The following is a 14,340-nucleotide window of genomic DNA, read 5'->3' on the forward strand; positions in this document are numbered from 1 at the left end:
CGTTTCCAATGAAATCTTCACAGTTATCCAAATATCCACTTGCATATTCTACAGAAAGAGTGTTTCGAAATAGCTGTATGAAAAGAAAGGTTGAACTCTGTTAGTTGAGGACACCTATCACAAAGAAGTTTCTGAGAATGCTTCCGTCTAGATTTTATATGAAGATATTCCCGTTTCCAACGAAATCGTTAGAGCTATCCAAATATCCACATACAGATTCTATAAAAAGAGTGCTTCCAAACTGCTCTATCAAAAGAAAGTTTGAACTCTGTTAGTTTAGGACACACATCACAAAGAAGTTTCTGAGAATGCTTCTGTATAGATTTTTTATGAAGATATTACCGTTTATAACGAAATCTTGACAGTTATCCAAATGTCCACTTGCAGATTCTACAAAAAGTGTGTTTCCAAATTGCTGTATCAAAAGAAAGGTTGAACTCTGTTAGTTGAGGACACACATCACAAAGAAGTTTCTGAGAATGCTTCTGTCTAGATTTTATATGAAGATATTCCCGTTTCCAATGAAATCTTCACAGTTATCCAAATATCCACTTGCAGATTCTACAAAAAGACTGTTTCCAAACTGCTGTATCAAAAGAAAGGTTCAACTCTGTTAGTTGAGGACACACATCCCAAATTTGTTTCTGAGAATGCTTCTGTCTAGATTTTTATATGAAGATATTCCCGTTTCCAACGAAATCATTAGAGGTATGCAGATATCCCCCTACAGATTCTGCAAAAAGACTGTTTCCAAACAGCTCTATCAAAAGAAAGTATGAACTCTGTTAGCTGAGGACACACATCACAAAGAAGTGTCTGAGAATGCTTCTGTCTAGATTTTATACGAAGGTATTCCCGTTTCCAATGAAATCTTCACAGTTATCCAAATATCCACTTGCAGATTCTACAAAAAGAGAGTTTCCAAACTGCTCTATCAAAAGAAATGTTCAACTCTGTTAGTTGAGGACACACATATCAAATAAGTGTCTGAGAATCCTTCTGTCTCGTTTTTATGGGAAGATATTTCTGTTTTCACCCTAGGCCTGAATGCACTCGAAATGTCCACTTCCAGATTCTACAGAAAGAGTGTTTCAAACCTGGTCTATGAAAGGGAATGTTCCGCTCTGTGACTTGAATGCAGATATCACAAGGTAGTTTCTGACAGTGCTTCTGTCTAGATTTTAGATGAGGATATTGCCATTTCCAACGAAATCTTCACAGTTATCCAAATATGCACTCGCAGATTCTTCAAAAAGTGTGTTTCCAAGCAGCCATATCAAAAGAAAGGTTGAACTCTGTAAGTTGAGGACACTCATCACAAAGAGGTTGCTGAGAATGCTTCTGTCTAGATTTTATATGAAGATATTCACGTTTCCAATGAAATCTTCACAGTTCTCCAAATATCCACTTGCAGATTCTACAAAAAGGGCGTTTCCAAACTGCTGTATCAAAAGAAAGGTTGAACTCTGTTAGTTGAGGACACTCATCACCAAGTAGTTTCTGAGAATGATTCTGTCTAGATTTTATATGAAGATATTGCCGTTTCCAACGAAATCTTCACAGTTATCCAAATATGCACTTGCAGATTCTACAAAAAGAGTGTTTCCAAACTGCTGTAGCAAAAGAAAGGTTCAACTCTGTTAGTTGAAGACACACATCCCAAATTTGTTTCTGAGAATGATTGTGTGTAGATTTTATCGGAAGATATTTCCTTTTTCACCGTAGGCCTGAATGCGCTTGAAATGTCCACTTCCAGATACTTTAGAAAGAGTGTTTCAAACCTGGTCTGTGAAAGGGAAAGTTCAGCACTGTGATTTGAATGCTGATATCCCAAAGTAGTTTCCGACAGTGCTTCTGTCTAGATTTTAGATGAAGTTATACCCGTTTCCAATGAAATCGTTATAGCTATCCAAATATCCACTTACAGATTCTACAAAAAGAGTGTTTCCAAACTGCTGTATCAAAAGAAAGGTTGAACTCTCTTAGTTGAGGACACACATCACAGAGAAGTTTCTGAGAATGCTTCTGTCTATATTTTATATGAAGATATTCCCGTTTCCAACAAAATCTTCACAGTTATCCAAATATCCACCTGCAGATTCTACAAAAAGTGTGTTTCCAAACTGCTATAACAAAAGAAAGGTTGAACTCTGTTAGGTGAGGACACTCATCACAAAGAAGTTTCTGAGAATGCTTCGTGTAGATTTTATATGAAGATATTTCCGTTTCCAACGAAATCGTTAGAGGTATGCAAATATCCCGGTACAGATTCTACAAAAAGAGTGTTTCCAAACTGCTCTATCAAAAGAAAGATTGAACTCTGTTAGTTGAGGACACACATCAGAAAGAAGTTTCTGAGAATGCTTCAGTCTAGATTTTATATGAAGATATTCCCGTTTCCAACGAAATCTTCACAGTTATCCAAATATCCACTTGCAGATTCTACAAAAGAGTGTTTCCAAACAGCTCTATAAAAAGAAAGTATGAACTCTGTTAGCTGAGGACACACATCACAAAGAAGTTTCTGAGAATGCTTCTGTCTAGATTTTATATGAAGATATTCCCGTTTCCAACAAAAGGTTCACAGTTATCCAAATATCCCCTTGCAGATTCTAGAAAAAGAGTGTTTCCAAACTGCTGTATCAAAAGAAAGGTTCAACTCTGTTAGTTGAGGACACACATCTCAAGTTTGCTTCTGAGAATGCTTCTGTCTAGATTTTATGGGAAGATATTTCCTTTTTCACCATAGGCCTCAAAGCGCTTGAAATGTCCACTTGCATATAGTACAGAAAGAGTGTTTCAATCCTGCTCTGTGAAAGGGAATGTTCAGCTCTGTGACTTGAATGCAGATGTCACAAAGTTGTTTCTGAGAGTGCTTCTGTCTAGATTTTAGATGAAGATATTCCCGTTTCCAATGAAATCTTCACAGTTATCCAAATATCCACTTGCATATTCTACAGAAAGAGTGTTTCGAAATAGCTGTATGAAAAGAAAGGTTGAACTCTGTTAGTTGAGGACACCTATCACAAAGAAGTTTCTGAGAATGCTTCCGTCTAGATTTTATATGAAGATATTCCCGTTTCCAACGAAATCGTTAGAGCTATCCAAATATCCACATACAGATTCTATAAAAAGAGTGCTTCCAAACTGCTCTATCAAAAGAAAGTTTGAACTCTGTTAGTTGAGGACACACATCACAAAGAAGTTTCTGAGAATGCTTCTGTATAGATTTTTTATGAAGATATTACCGTTTATAACGAAATCTTGACAGTTATCCAAATGTCCACTTGCAGATTCTACAAAAAGTGTGTTTCCAAATTGCTGTATCAAAAGAAAGGTTGAACTCTGTTAGTTGAGGACACACATCACAAAGAAGTTTCTGAGAATGCTTCTGTCTAGATTTTATATGAAGATATTCCCGTTTCCAATGAAATCTTCACAGTTATCCAAATATCCACTTGCAGATTCTACAAAAAGACTGTTTCCAAACTGCTGTATCAAAAGAAAGGTTCAACTCTGTTAGTTGAGGACACACATCCCAAATTTGTTTCTGAGAATGCTTCTGTCTAGATTTTTATATGAAGATATTCCCGTTTCCAACGAAATCATTAGAGGTATGCAGATATCCCCCTACAGATTCTGCAAAAAGACTGTTTCCAAACAGCTCTATCAAAAGAAAGTATGAACTCTGTTAGCTGAGGACACACATCACAAAGAAGTGTCTGAGAATGCTTCTGTCTAGATTTTATACGAAGGTATTCCCGTTTCCAATGAAATCTTCACAGTTATCCAAATATCCACTTGCAGATTCTAGAAAAAGAGAGTTTCCAAACTGCTCTATCAAAAGAAATGTTCAACTCTGTTAGTTGAGGACACACATATCAAATAAGTGTCTGAGAATCCTTCTGTCTCGTTTTTATGGGAAGATATTTCTGTTTTCACCCTAGGCCTGAATGCACTCGAAATGTCCACTTCCAGATTCTACAGAAAGAGTATTTCAAACCTGGTCTATGAAAGGGAATGTTCCGCTCTGTGACTTGAATGCAGATATCACAAGGTAGTTTCTGACAGTGCTTCTGTCTAGATTTTAGATGAGGATATTGCCATTTCCAACGAAATCTTCCCAGTTATCCAAATATGCACTCGCAGATTCTTCAAAAAGTGTGTTTCCAAGCAGCCATATCAAAAGAAAGGTTGAACTCTGTAAGTTGAGGACACTCATCACAAAGAGGTTGCTGAGAATGCTTCTGTCTAGATTTTATATGAAGATATTCACGTTTCCAATGAAATCTTCACAGTTCTCCAAATATCCACTTGCAGATTCTACAAAAAGGGCGTTTCCAAACTGCTGTATCAAAAGAAAGGTTGAACTCTGTTAGTTGAGGACACTCATCACCAAGTAGTTTCTGAGAATGATTCTGTCTAGATTTTATATGAAGATATTGCCGTTTCCAACGAAATCTTCACAGTTATCCAAATATGCACTTGCAGATTCTACAAAAAGAGTGTTTCCAAACTGCTGTATCAAAAGAAAGGTTCAACTCTGTTAGTTGAGGACACACATCTCAAGTTTGCTTCTGAGAATGCTTCTGTCTAGATTTTATGGGAAGATATTTCCTTTTTCACCATAGGCCTCAAAGCGCTTGAAATGTCCACTTGCATATAGTACAGAAAGAGTGTTTCAATCCTGCTCTGTGAAAGGGAATGTTCAGCTCTGTGACTTGAATGCAGATGTCACAAAGTTGTTTCTGAGAGTGCTTCTGTCTAGATTTTAGATGAAGATATTCCCGTTTCCAATGAAATCTTCACAGTTATCCAAATATCCACTTGCATATTCTACAGAAAGAGTGTTTCGAAATAGCTGTATGAAAAGAAAGGTTGAACTCTGTTAGTTGAGGACACCTATCACAAAGAAGTTTCTGAGAATGCTTCCGTCTAGATTTTATATGAAGATATTCCCGTTTCCAACGAAATCGTTAGAGCTATCCAAATATCCACATACAGATTCTATAAAAAGAGTGCTTCCAAACTGCTCTATCAAAAGAAAGTTTGAACTCTGTTAGTTGAGGACACACATCACAAAGAAGTTTCTGAGAATGCTTCTGTATAGATTTTTTATGAAGATATTACCGTTTATAACGAAATCTTGACAGTTATCCAAATGTCCACTTGCAGATTCTACAAAAAGTGTGTTTCCAAATTGCTGTATCAAAAGAAAGGTTGAACTCTGTTAGTTGAGGACACACATCACAAAGAAGTTTCTGAGAATGCTTCTGTCTAGATTTTATATGAAGATATTCCCGTTTCCAATGAAATCTTCACAGTTATCCAAATATCCACTTGCAGATTCTACAAAAAGACTGTTTCCAAACTGCTGTATCAAAAGAAAGGTTCAACTCTGTTAGTTGAGGACACACATCCCAAATTTGTTTCTGAGAATGCTTCTGTCTAGATTTTTATATGAAGATATTCCCGTTTCCAACGAAATCATTAGAGGTATGCAGATATCCCCCTACAGATTCTGCAAAAAGACTGTTTCCAAACAGCTCTATCAAAAGAAAGTATGAACTCTGTTAGCTGAGGACACACATCACAAAGAAGTGTCTGAGAATGCTTCTGTCTAGATTTTATACGAAGGTATTCCCGTTTCCAATGAAATCTTCACAGTTATCCAAATATCCACTTGCAGATTCTACAAAAAGAGAGTTTCCAAACTGCTCTATCAAAAGAAATGTTCAACTCTGTTAGTTGAGGACACACATATCAAATAAGTGTCTGAGAATCCTTCTGTCTCGTTTTTATGGGAAGATATTTCTGTTTTCACCCTAGGCCTGAATGCACTCGAAATGTCCACTTCCAGATTCTACAGAAAGAGTGTTTCAAACCTGGTCTATGAAAGGGAATGTTCCGCTCTGTGACTTGAATGCAGATATCACAAGGTAGTTTCTGACAGTGCTTCTGTCTAGATTTTAGATGAGGATATTGCCATTTCCAACGAAATCTTCACAGTTATCCAAATATGCACTCGCAGATTCTTCAAAAAGTGTGTTTCCAAGCAGCCATATCAAAAGAAAGGTTGAACTCTGTAAGTTGAGGACACTCATCACAAAGAGGTTGCTGAGAATGCTTCTGTCTAGATTTTATATGAAGATATTCACGTTTCCAATGAAATCTTCACAGTTCTCCAAATATCCACTTGCAGATTCTACAAAAAGGGCGTTTCCAAACTGCTGTATCAAAAGAAAGGTTGAACTCTGTTAGTTGAGGACACTCATCACCAAGTAGTTTCTGAGAATGATTCTGTCTAGATTTTATATGAAGATATTGCCGTTTCCAACGAAATCTTCACAGTTATCCAAATATGCACTTGCAGATTCTACAAAAAGAGTGTTTCCAAACTGCTGTAGCAAAAGAAAGGTTCAACTCTGTTAGTTGAAGACACACATCCCAAATTTGTTTCTGAGAATGATTGTGTGTAGATTTTATCGGAAGATATTTCCTTTTTCACCGTAGGCCTGAATGCGCTTGAAATGTCCACTTCCAGATACTTTAGAAAGAGTGTTTCAAACCTGGTCTGTGAAAGGGAAAGTTCAGCACTGTGATTTGAATGCTGATATCCCAAAGTAGTTTCCGACAGTGCTTCTGTCTAGATTTTAGATGAAGTTATACCCGTTTCCAATGAAATCGTTATAGCTATCCAAATATCCACTTACAGATTCTACAAAAAGAGTGTTTCCAAACTGCTGTATCAAAAGAAAGGTTGAACTCTCTTAGTTGAGGACACACATCACAGAGAAGTTTCTGAGAATGCTTCTGTCTATATTTTATATGAAGATATTCCCGTTTCCAACAAAATCTTCACAGTTATCCAAATATCCACCTGCAGATTCTACAAAAAGTGTGTTTCCAAACTGCTATAACAAAAGAAAGGTTGAACTCTGTTAGGTGAGGACACTCATCACAAAGAAGTTTCTGAGAATGCTTCGTGTAGATTTTATATGAAGATATTTCCGTTTCCAACGAAATCGTTAGAGGTATGCAAATATCCCCGTACAGATTCTACAAAAAGAGTGTTTCCAAACTGCTCTATCAAAAGAAAGATTGAACTCTGTTAGTTGAGGACACACATCAGAAAGAAGTTTCTGAGAATGCTTCAGTCTAGATTTTATATGAAGATATTCCCGTTTCCAACGAAATCTTCACAGTTATCCAAATATCCACTTGCAGATTCTACAAAAGAGTGTTTCCAAACAGCTCTATAAAAAGAAAGTATGAACTCTGTTAGCTGAGGACACACATCACAAAGAAGTTTCTGAGAATGCTTCTGTCTAGATTTTATATGAAGATATTCCCGTTTCAAACAAAAGGTTCACAGTTATCCAAATATCCCCTTGCAGATTCTAGAAAAAGAGTGTTTCCAAACTGCTGTATCAAAAGAAAGGTTCAACTCTGTTAGTTGAGGACACACATCTCAAGTTTGCTTCTGAGAATGCTTCTGTCTAGATTTTATGGGAAGATATTTCCTTTTTCACCATAGGCCTCAAAGCGCTTGAAATGTCCACTTGCATATAGTACAGAAAGAGTGTTTCAATCCTGCTCTGTGAAAGGGAATGTTCAGCTCTGTGACTTGAATGCAGATGTCACAAAGTTGTTTCTGAGAGTGCTTCTGTCTAGATTTTAGATGAAGATATTCCCGTTTCCAATGAAATCTTCACAGTTATCCAAATATCCACTTGCATATTCTACAGAAAGAGTGTTTCGAAATAGCTGTATGAAAAGAAAGGTTGAACTCTGTTAGTTGAGGACACCTATCACAAAGAAGTTTCTGAGAATGCTTCCGTCTAGATTTTATATGAAGATATTCCCGTTTCCAACGAAATCGTTAGAGCTATCCAAATATCCACATACAGATTCTATAAAAAGAGTGCTTCCAAACTGCTCTATCAAAAGAAAGTTTGAACTCTGTTAGTTGAGGACACACATCACAAAGAAGTTTCTGAGAATGCTTCTGTCTAGATTTTTTATGAAGATATTACCGTTTATAACGAAATCTTGACAGTTATCCAAATGTCCACTTGCAGATTCTACAAAAAGTGTGTTTCCAAATTGCTGTATCAAAAGAAAGGTTGAACTCTGTTAGTTGAGGACACACATCACAAAGAAGTTTCTGAGAATGCTTCTGTCTAGATTTTATATGAAGATATTCCCGTTTCCAATGAAATCTTCACAGTTATCCAAATATCCACTTGCAGATTCTACAAAAAGACTGTTTCCAAACTGCTGTATCAAAAGAAAGGTTCAACTCTGTTAGTTGAGGACACACATCCCAAATTTGTTTCTGAGAATGCTTCTGTCTAGATTTTTATATGAAGATATTCCCGTTTCCAACGAAATCATTAGAGGTATGCAGATATCCCCCTACAGATTCTGCAAAAAGACTGTTTCCAAACAGCTCTATCAAAAGAAAGTATGAACTCTGTTAGCTGAGGACACACATCACAAAGAAGTGTCTGAGAATGCTTCTGTCTAGATTTTATACGAAGGTATTCCCGTTTCCAATGAAATCTTCACAGTTATCCAAATATCCACTTGCAGATTCTAGAAAAAGAGAGTTTCCAAACTGCTCTATCAAAAGAAATGTTCAACTCTGTTAGTTGAGGACACACATATCAAATAAGTGTCTGAGAATCCTTCTGTCTCGTTTTTATGGGAAGATATTTCTGTTTTCACCCTAGGCCTGAATGCACTCGAAATGTCCACTTCCAGATTCTACAGAAAGAGTATTTCAAACCTGGTCTATGAAAGGGAATGTTCCGCTCTGTGACTTGAATGCAGATATCACAAGGTAGTTTCTGACAGTGCTTCTGTCTAGATTTTAGATGAGGATATTGCCATTTCCAACGAAATCTTCCCAGTTATCCAAATATGCACTCGCAGATTCTTCAAAAAGTGTGTTTCCAAGCAGCCATATCAAAAGAAAGGTTGAACTCTGTAAGTTGAGGACACTCATCACAAAGAGGTTGCTGAGAATGCTTCTGTCTAGATTTTATATGAAGATATTCACGTTTCCAATGAAATCTTCACAGTTCTCCAAATATCCACTTGCAGATTCTACAAAAAGGGCGTTTCCAAACTGCTGTATCAAAAGAAAGGTTGAACTCTGTTAGTTGAGGACACTCATCACCAAGTAGTTTCTGAGAATGATTCTGTCTAGATTTTATATGAAGATATTGCCGTTTCCAACGAAATCTTCACAGTTATCCAAATATGCACTTGCAGATTCTACAAAAAGAGTGTTTCCAAACTGCTGTATCAAAAGAAAGGTTCAACTCTGTTAGTTGAGGACACACATCTCAAGTTTGCTTCTGAGAATGCTTCTGTCTAGATTTTATGGGAAGATATTTCCTTTTTCACCATAGGCCTCAAAGCGCTTGAAATGTCCACTTGCATATAGTACAGAAAGAGTGTTTCAATCCTGCTCTGTGAAAGGGAATGTTCAGCTCTGTGACTTGAATGCAGATGTCACAAAGTTGTTTCTGAGAGTGCTTCTGTCTAGATTTTAGATGAAGATATTCCCGTTTCCAATGAAATCTTCACAGTTATCCAAATATCCACTTGCATATTCTACAGAAAGAGTGTTTCGAAATAGCTGTATGAAAAGAAAGGTTGAACTCTGTTAGTTGAGGACACCTATCACAAAGAAGTTTCTGAGAATGCTTCCGTCTAGATTTTATATGAAGATATTCCCGTTTCCAACGAAATCGTTAGAGCTATCCAAATATCCACATACAGATTCTATAAAAAGAGTGCTTCCAAACTGCTCTATCAAAAGAAAGTTTGAACTCTGTTAGTTTAGGACACACATCACAAAGAAGTTTCTGAGAATGCTTCTGTCTAGATTTTTTATGAAGATATTACCGTTTATAACGAAATCTTGACAGTTATCCAAATGTCCACTTGCAGATTCTACAAAAAGTGTGTTTCCAAATTGCTGTATCAAAAGAAAGGTTGAACTCTGTTAGTTGAGGACACACATCACAAAGAAGTTTCTGAGAATGCTTCTGTCTAGATTTTATATGAAGATATTCCCGTTTCCAATGAAATCTTCACAGTTATCCAAATATCCACTTGCAGATTCTACAAAAAGACTGTTTCCAAACTGCTGTATCAAAAGAAAGGTTCAACTCTGTTAGTTGAGGACACACATCCCAAATTTGTTTCTGAGAATGCTTCTGTCTAGATTTTTATATGAAGATATTCCCGTTTCCAACGAAATCATTAGAGGTATGCAGATATCCCCCTACAGATTCTGCAAAAAGACTGTTTCCAAACAGCTCTATCAAAAGAAAGTATGAACTCTGTTAGCTGAGGACACACATCACAAAGAAGTGTCTGAGAATGCTTCTGTCTAGATTTTATACGAAGGTATTCCCGTTTCCAATGAAATCTTCACAGTTATCCAAATATCCACTTGCAGATTCTACAAAAAGAGAGTTTCCAAACTGCTCTATCAAAAGAAATGTTCAACTCTGTTAGTTGAGGACACACATATCAAATAAGTGTCTGAGAATCCTTCTGTCTCGTTTTTATGGGAAGATATTTCTGTTTTCACCCTAGGCCTGAATGCACTCGAAATGTCCACTTCCAGATTCTACAGAAAGAGTGTTTCAAACCTGGTCTATGAAAGGGAATGTTCCGCTCTGTGACTTGAATGCAGATATCACAAGGTAGTTTCTGACAGTGCTTCTGTCTAGATTTTAGATGAGGATATTGCCATTTCCAACGAAATCTTCACAGTTATCCAAATATGCACTCGCAGATTCTTCAAAAAGTGTGTTTCCAAGCAGCCATATCAAAAGAAAGGTTGAACTCTGTAAGTTGAGGACACTCATCACAAAGAGGTTGCTGAGAATGCTTCTGTCTAGATTTTATATGAAGATATTCACGTTTCCAATGAAATCTTCACAGTTCTCCAAATATCCACTTGCAGATTCTACAAAAAGGGCGTTTCCAAACTGCTGTATCAAAAGAAAGGTTGAACTCTGTTAGTTGAGGACACTCATCACCAAGTAGTTTCTGAGAATGATTCTGTCTAGATTTTATATGAAGATATTGCCGTTTCCAACGAAATCTTCACAGTTATCCAAATATGCACTTGCAGATTCTACAAAAAGAGTGTTTCCAAACTGCTGTAGCAAAAGAAAGGTTCAACTCTGTTAGTTGAAGACACACATCCCAAATTTGTTTCTGAGAATGATTGTGTGTAGATTTTATCGGAAGATATTTCCTTTTTCACCGTAGGCCTGAATGCGCTTGAAATGTCCACTTCCAGATACTTTAGAAAGAGTGTTTCAAACCTGGTCTGTGAAAGGGAAAGTTCAGCACTGTGATTTGAATGCTGATATCCCAAAGTAGTTTCCGACAGTGCTTCTGTCTAGATTTTAGATGAAGTTATACCCGTTTCCAATGAAATCGTTATAGCTATCCAAATATCCACTTACAGATTCTACAAAAAGAGTGTTTCCAAACTGCTGTATCAAAAGAAAGGTTGAACTCTCTTAGTTGAGGACACACATCACAGAGAAGTTTCTGAGAATGCTTCTGTCTATATTTTATATGAAGATATTCCCGTTTCCAACAAAATCTTCACAGTTATCCAAATATCCACCTGCAGATTCTACAAAAAGTGTGTTTCCAAACTGCTATAACAAAAGAAAGGTTGAACTCTGTTAGGTGAGGACACTCATCACAAAGAAGTTTCTGAGAATGCTTCGTGTAGATTTTATATGAAGATATTTCCGTTTCCAACGAAATCGTTAGAGGTATGCAAATATCCCCGTACAGATTCTACAAAAAGAGTGTTTCCAAACTGCTCTATCAAAAGAAAGATTGAACTCTGTTAGTTGAGGACACACATCAGAAAGAAGTTTCTGAGAATGCTTCAGTCTAGATTTTATATGAAGATATTCCCGTTTCCAACGAAATCTTCACAGTTATCCAAATATCCACTTGCAGATTCTACAAAAGAGTGTTTCCAAACAGCTCTATAAAAAGAAAGTATGAACTCTGTTAGCTGAGGACACACATCACAAAGAAGTTTCTGAGAATGCTTCTGTCTAGATTTTATATGAAGATATTCCCGTTTCCAACAAAAGGTTCACAGTTATCCAAATATCCCCTTGCAGATTCTAGAAAAAGAGTGTTTCCAAACTGCTGTATCAAAAGAAAGGTTCAACTCTGTTAGTTGAGGACACACATCTCAAGTTTGCTTCTGAGAATGCTTCTGTCTAGATTTTATGGGAAGATATTTCCTTTTTCACCATAGGCCTCAAAGCGCTTGAAATGTCCACTTGCATATAGTACAGAAAGAGTGTTTCAATCCTGCTCTGTGAAAGGGAATGTTCAGCTCTGTGACTTGAATGCAGATGTCACAAAGTTGTTTCTGAGAGTGCTTCTGTCTAGATTTTAGATGAAGATATTCCCGTTTCCAATGAAATCTTCACAGTTATCCAAATATCCACTTGCATATTCTACAGAAAGAGTGTTTCGAAATAGCTGTATGAAAAGAAAGGTTGAACTCTGTTAGTTGAGGACACCTATCACAAAGAAGTTTCTGAGAATGCTTCCGTCTAGATTTTATATGAAGATATTCCCGTTTCCAACGAAATCGTTAGAGCTATCCAAATATCCACATACAGATTCTATAAAAAGAGTGCTTCCAAACTGCTCTATCAAAAGAAAGTTTGAACTCTGTTAGTTGAGGACACACATCACAAAGAAGTTTCTGAGAATGCTTCTGTATAGATTTTTTATGAAGATATTACCGTTTATAACGAAATCTTGACAGTTATCCAAATGTCCACTTGCAGATTCTACAAAAAGTGTGTTTCCAAATTGCTGTATCAAAAGAAAGGTTGAACTCTGTTAGTTGAGGACACACATCACAAAGAAGTTTCTGAGAATGCTTCTGTCTAGATTTTATATGAAGATATTCCCGTTTCCAATGAAATCTTCACAGTTATCCAAATATCCACTTGCAGATTCTACAAAAAGACTGTTTCCAAACTGCTGTATCAAAAGAAAGGTTCAACTCTGTTAGTTGAGGACACACATCCCAAATTTGTTTCTGAGAATGCTTCTGTCTAGATTTTTATATGAAGATATTCCCGTTTCCAACGAAATCATTAGAGGTATGCAGATATCCCCCTACAGATTCTGCAAAAAGACTGTTTCCAAACAGCTCTATCAAAAGAAAGTATGAACTCTGTTAGCTGAGGACACACATCACAAAGAAGTGTCTGAGAATGCTTCTGTCTAGATTTTATACGAAGGTATTCCCGTTTCCAATGAAATCTTCACAGTTATCCAAATATCCACTTGCAGATTCTAGAAAAAGAGAGTTTCCAAACTGCTCTATCAAAAGAAATGTTCAACTCTGTTAGTTGAGGACACACATATCAAATAAGTGTCTGAGAATCCTTCTGTCTCGTTTTTATGGGAAGATATTTCTGTTTTCACCCTAGGCCTGAATGCACTCGAAATGTCCACTTCCAGATTCTACAGAAAGAGTGTTTCAAACCTGGTCTATGAAAGGGAATGTTCCGCTCTGTGACTTGAATGCAGATATCACAAGGTAGTTTCTGACAGTGCTTCTGTCTAGATTTTAGATGAGGATATTGCCATTTCCAACGAAATCTTCCCAGTTATCCAAATATGCACTCGCAGATTCTTCAAAAAGTGTGTTTCCAAGCAGCCATATCAAAATAAAGGTTGAACTCTGTAAGTTGAGGACACTCATCACAAAGAGGTTGCTGAGAATGCTTCTGTCTAGATTTTATATGAAGATATTCACGTTTCCAATGAAATCTTCACAGTTCTCCAAATATCCACTTGCAGATTCTACAAAAAGGGCGTTTCCAAACTGCTGTATCAAAAGAAAGGTTGAACTCTGTTAGTTGAGGACACTCATCACCAAGTAGTTTCTGAGAATGATTCTGTCTAGATTTTATATGAAGATATTGCCGTTTCCAACGAAATCTTCACAGTTATCCAAATATGCACTTGCAGATTCTACAAAAAGAGTGTTTCCAAACTGCTGTATCAAAAGAAAGGTTCAACTCTGTTAGTTGAGGACACACATCTCAAGTTTGCTTCTGAGAATGCTTCTGTCTAGATTTTATGGGAAGATATTTCCTTTTTCACCATAGGCCTCAAAGCGCTTGAAATGTCCACTTGCATATAGTACAGAAAGAGTGTTTCAATCCTGCTCTGTGAAAGGGAATGTTCAGCTCTGTGACTTGAATGCAGATGTCACAAAGTTGTTTCTGAGAGTGCTTCTGT

Source organism: Gorilla gorilla, chromosome 16, assembly GCF_029281585.2.
Source record: "Gorilla gorilla gorilla isolate KB3781 chromosome 16, NHGRI_mGorGor1-v2.1_pri, whole genome shotgun sequence".
Classification (NCBI taxonomy): domain Eukaryota; kingdom Metazoa; phylum Chordata; class Mammalia; order Primates; family Hominidae; genus Gorilla; species Gorilla gorilla.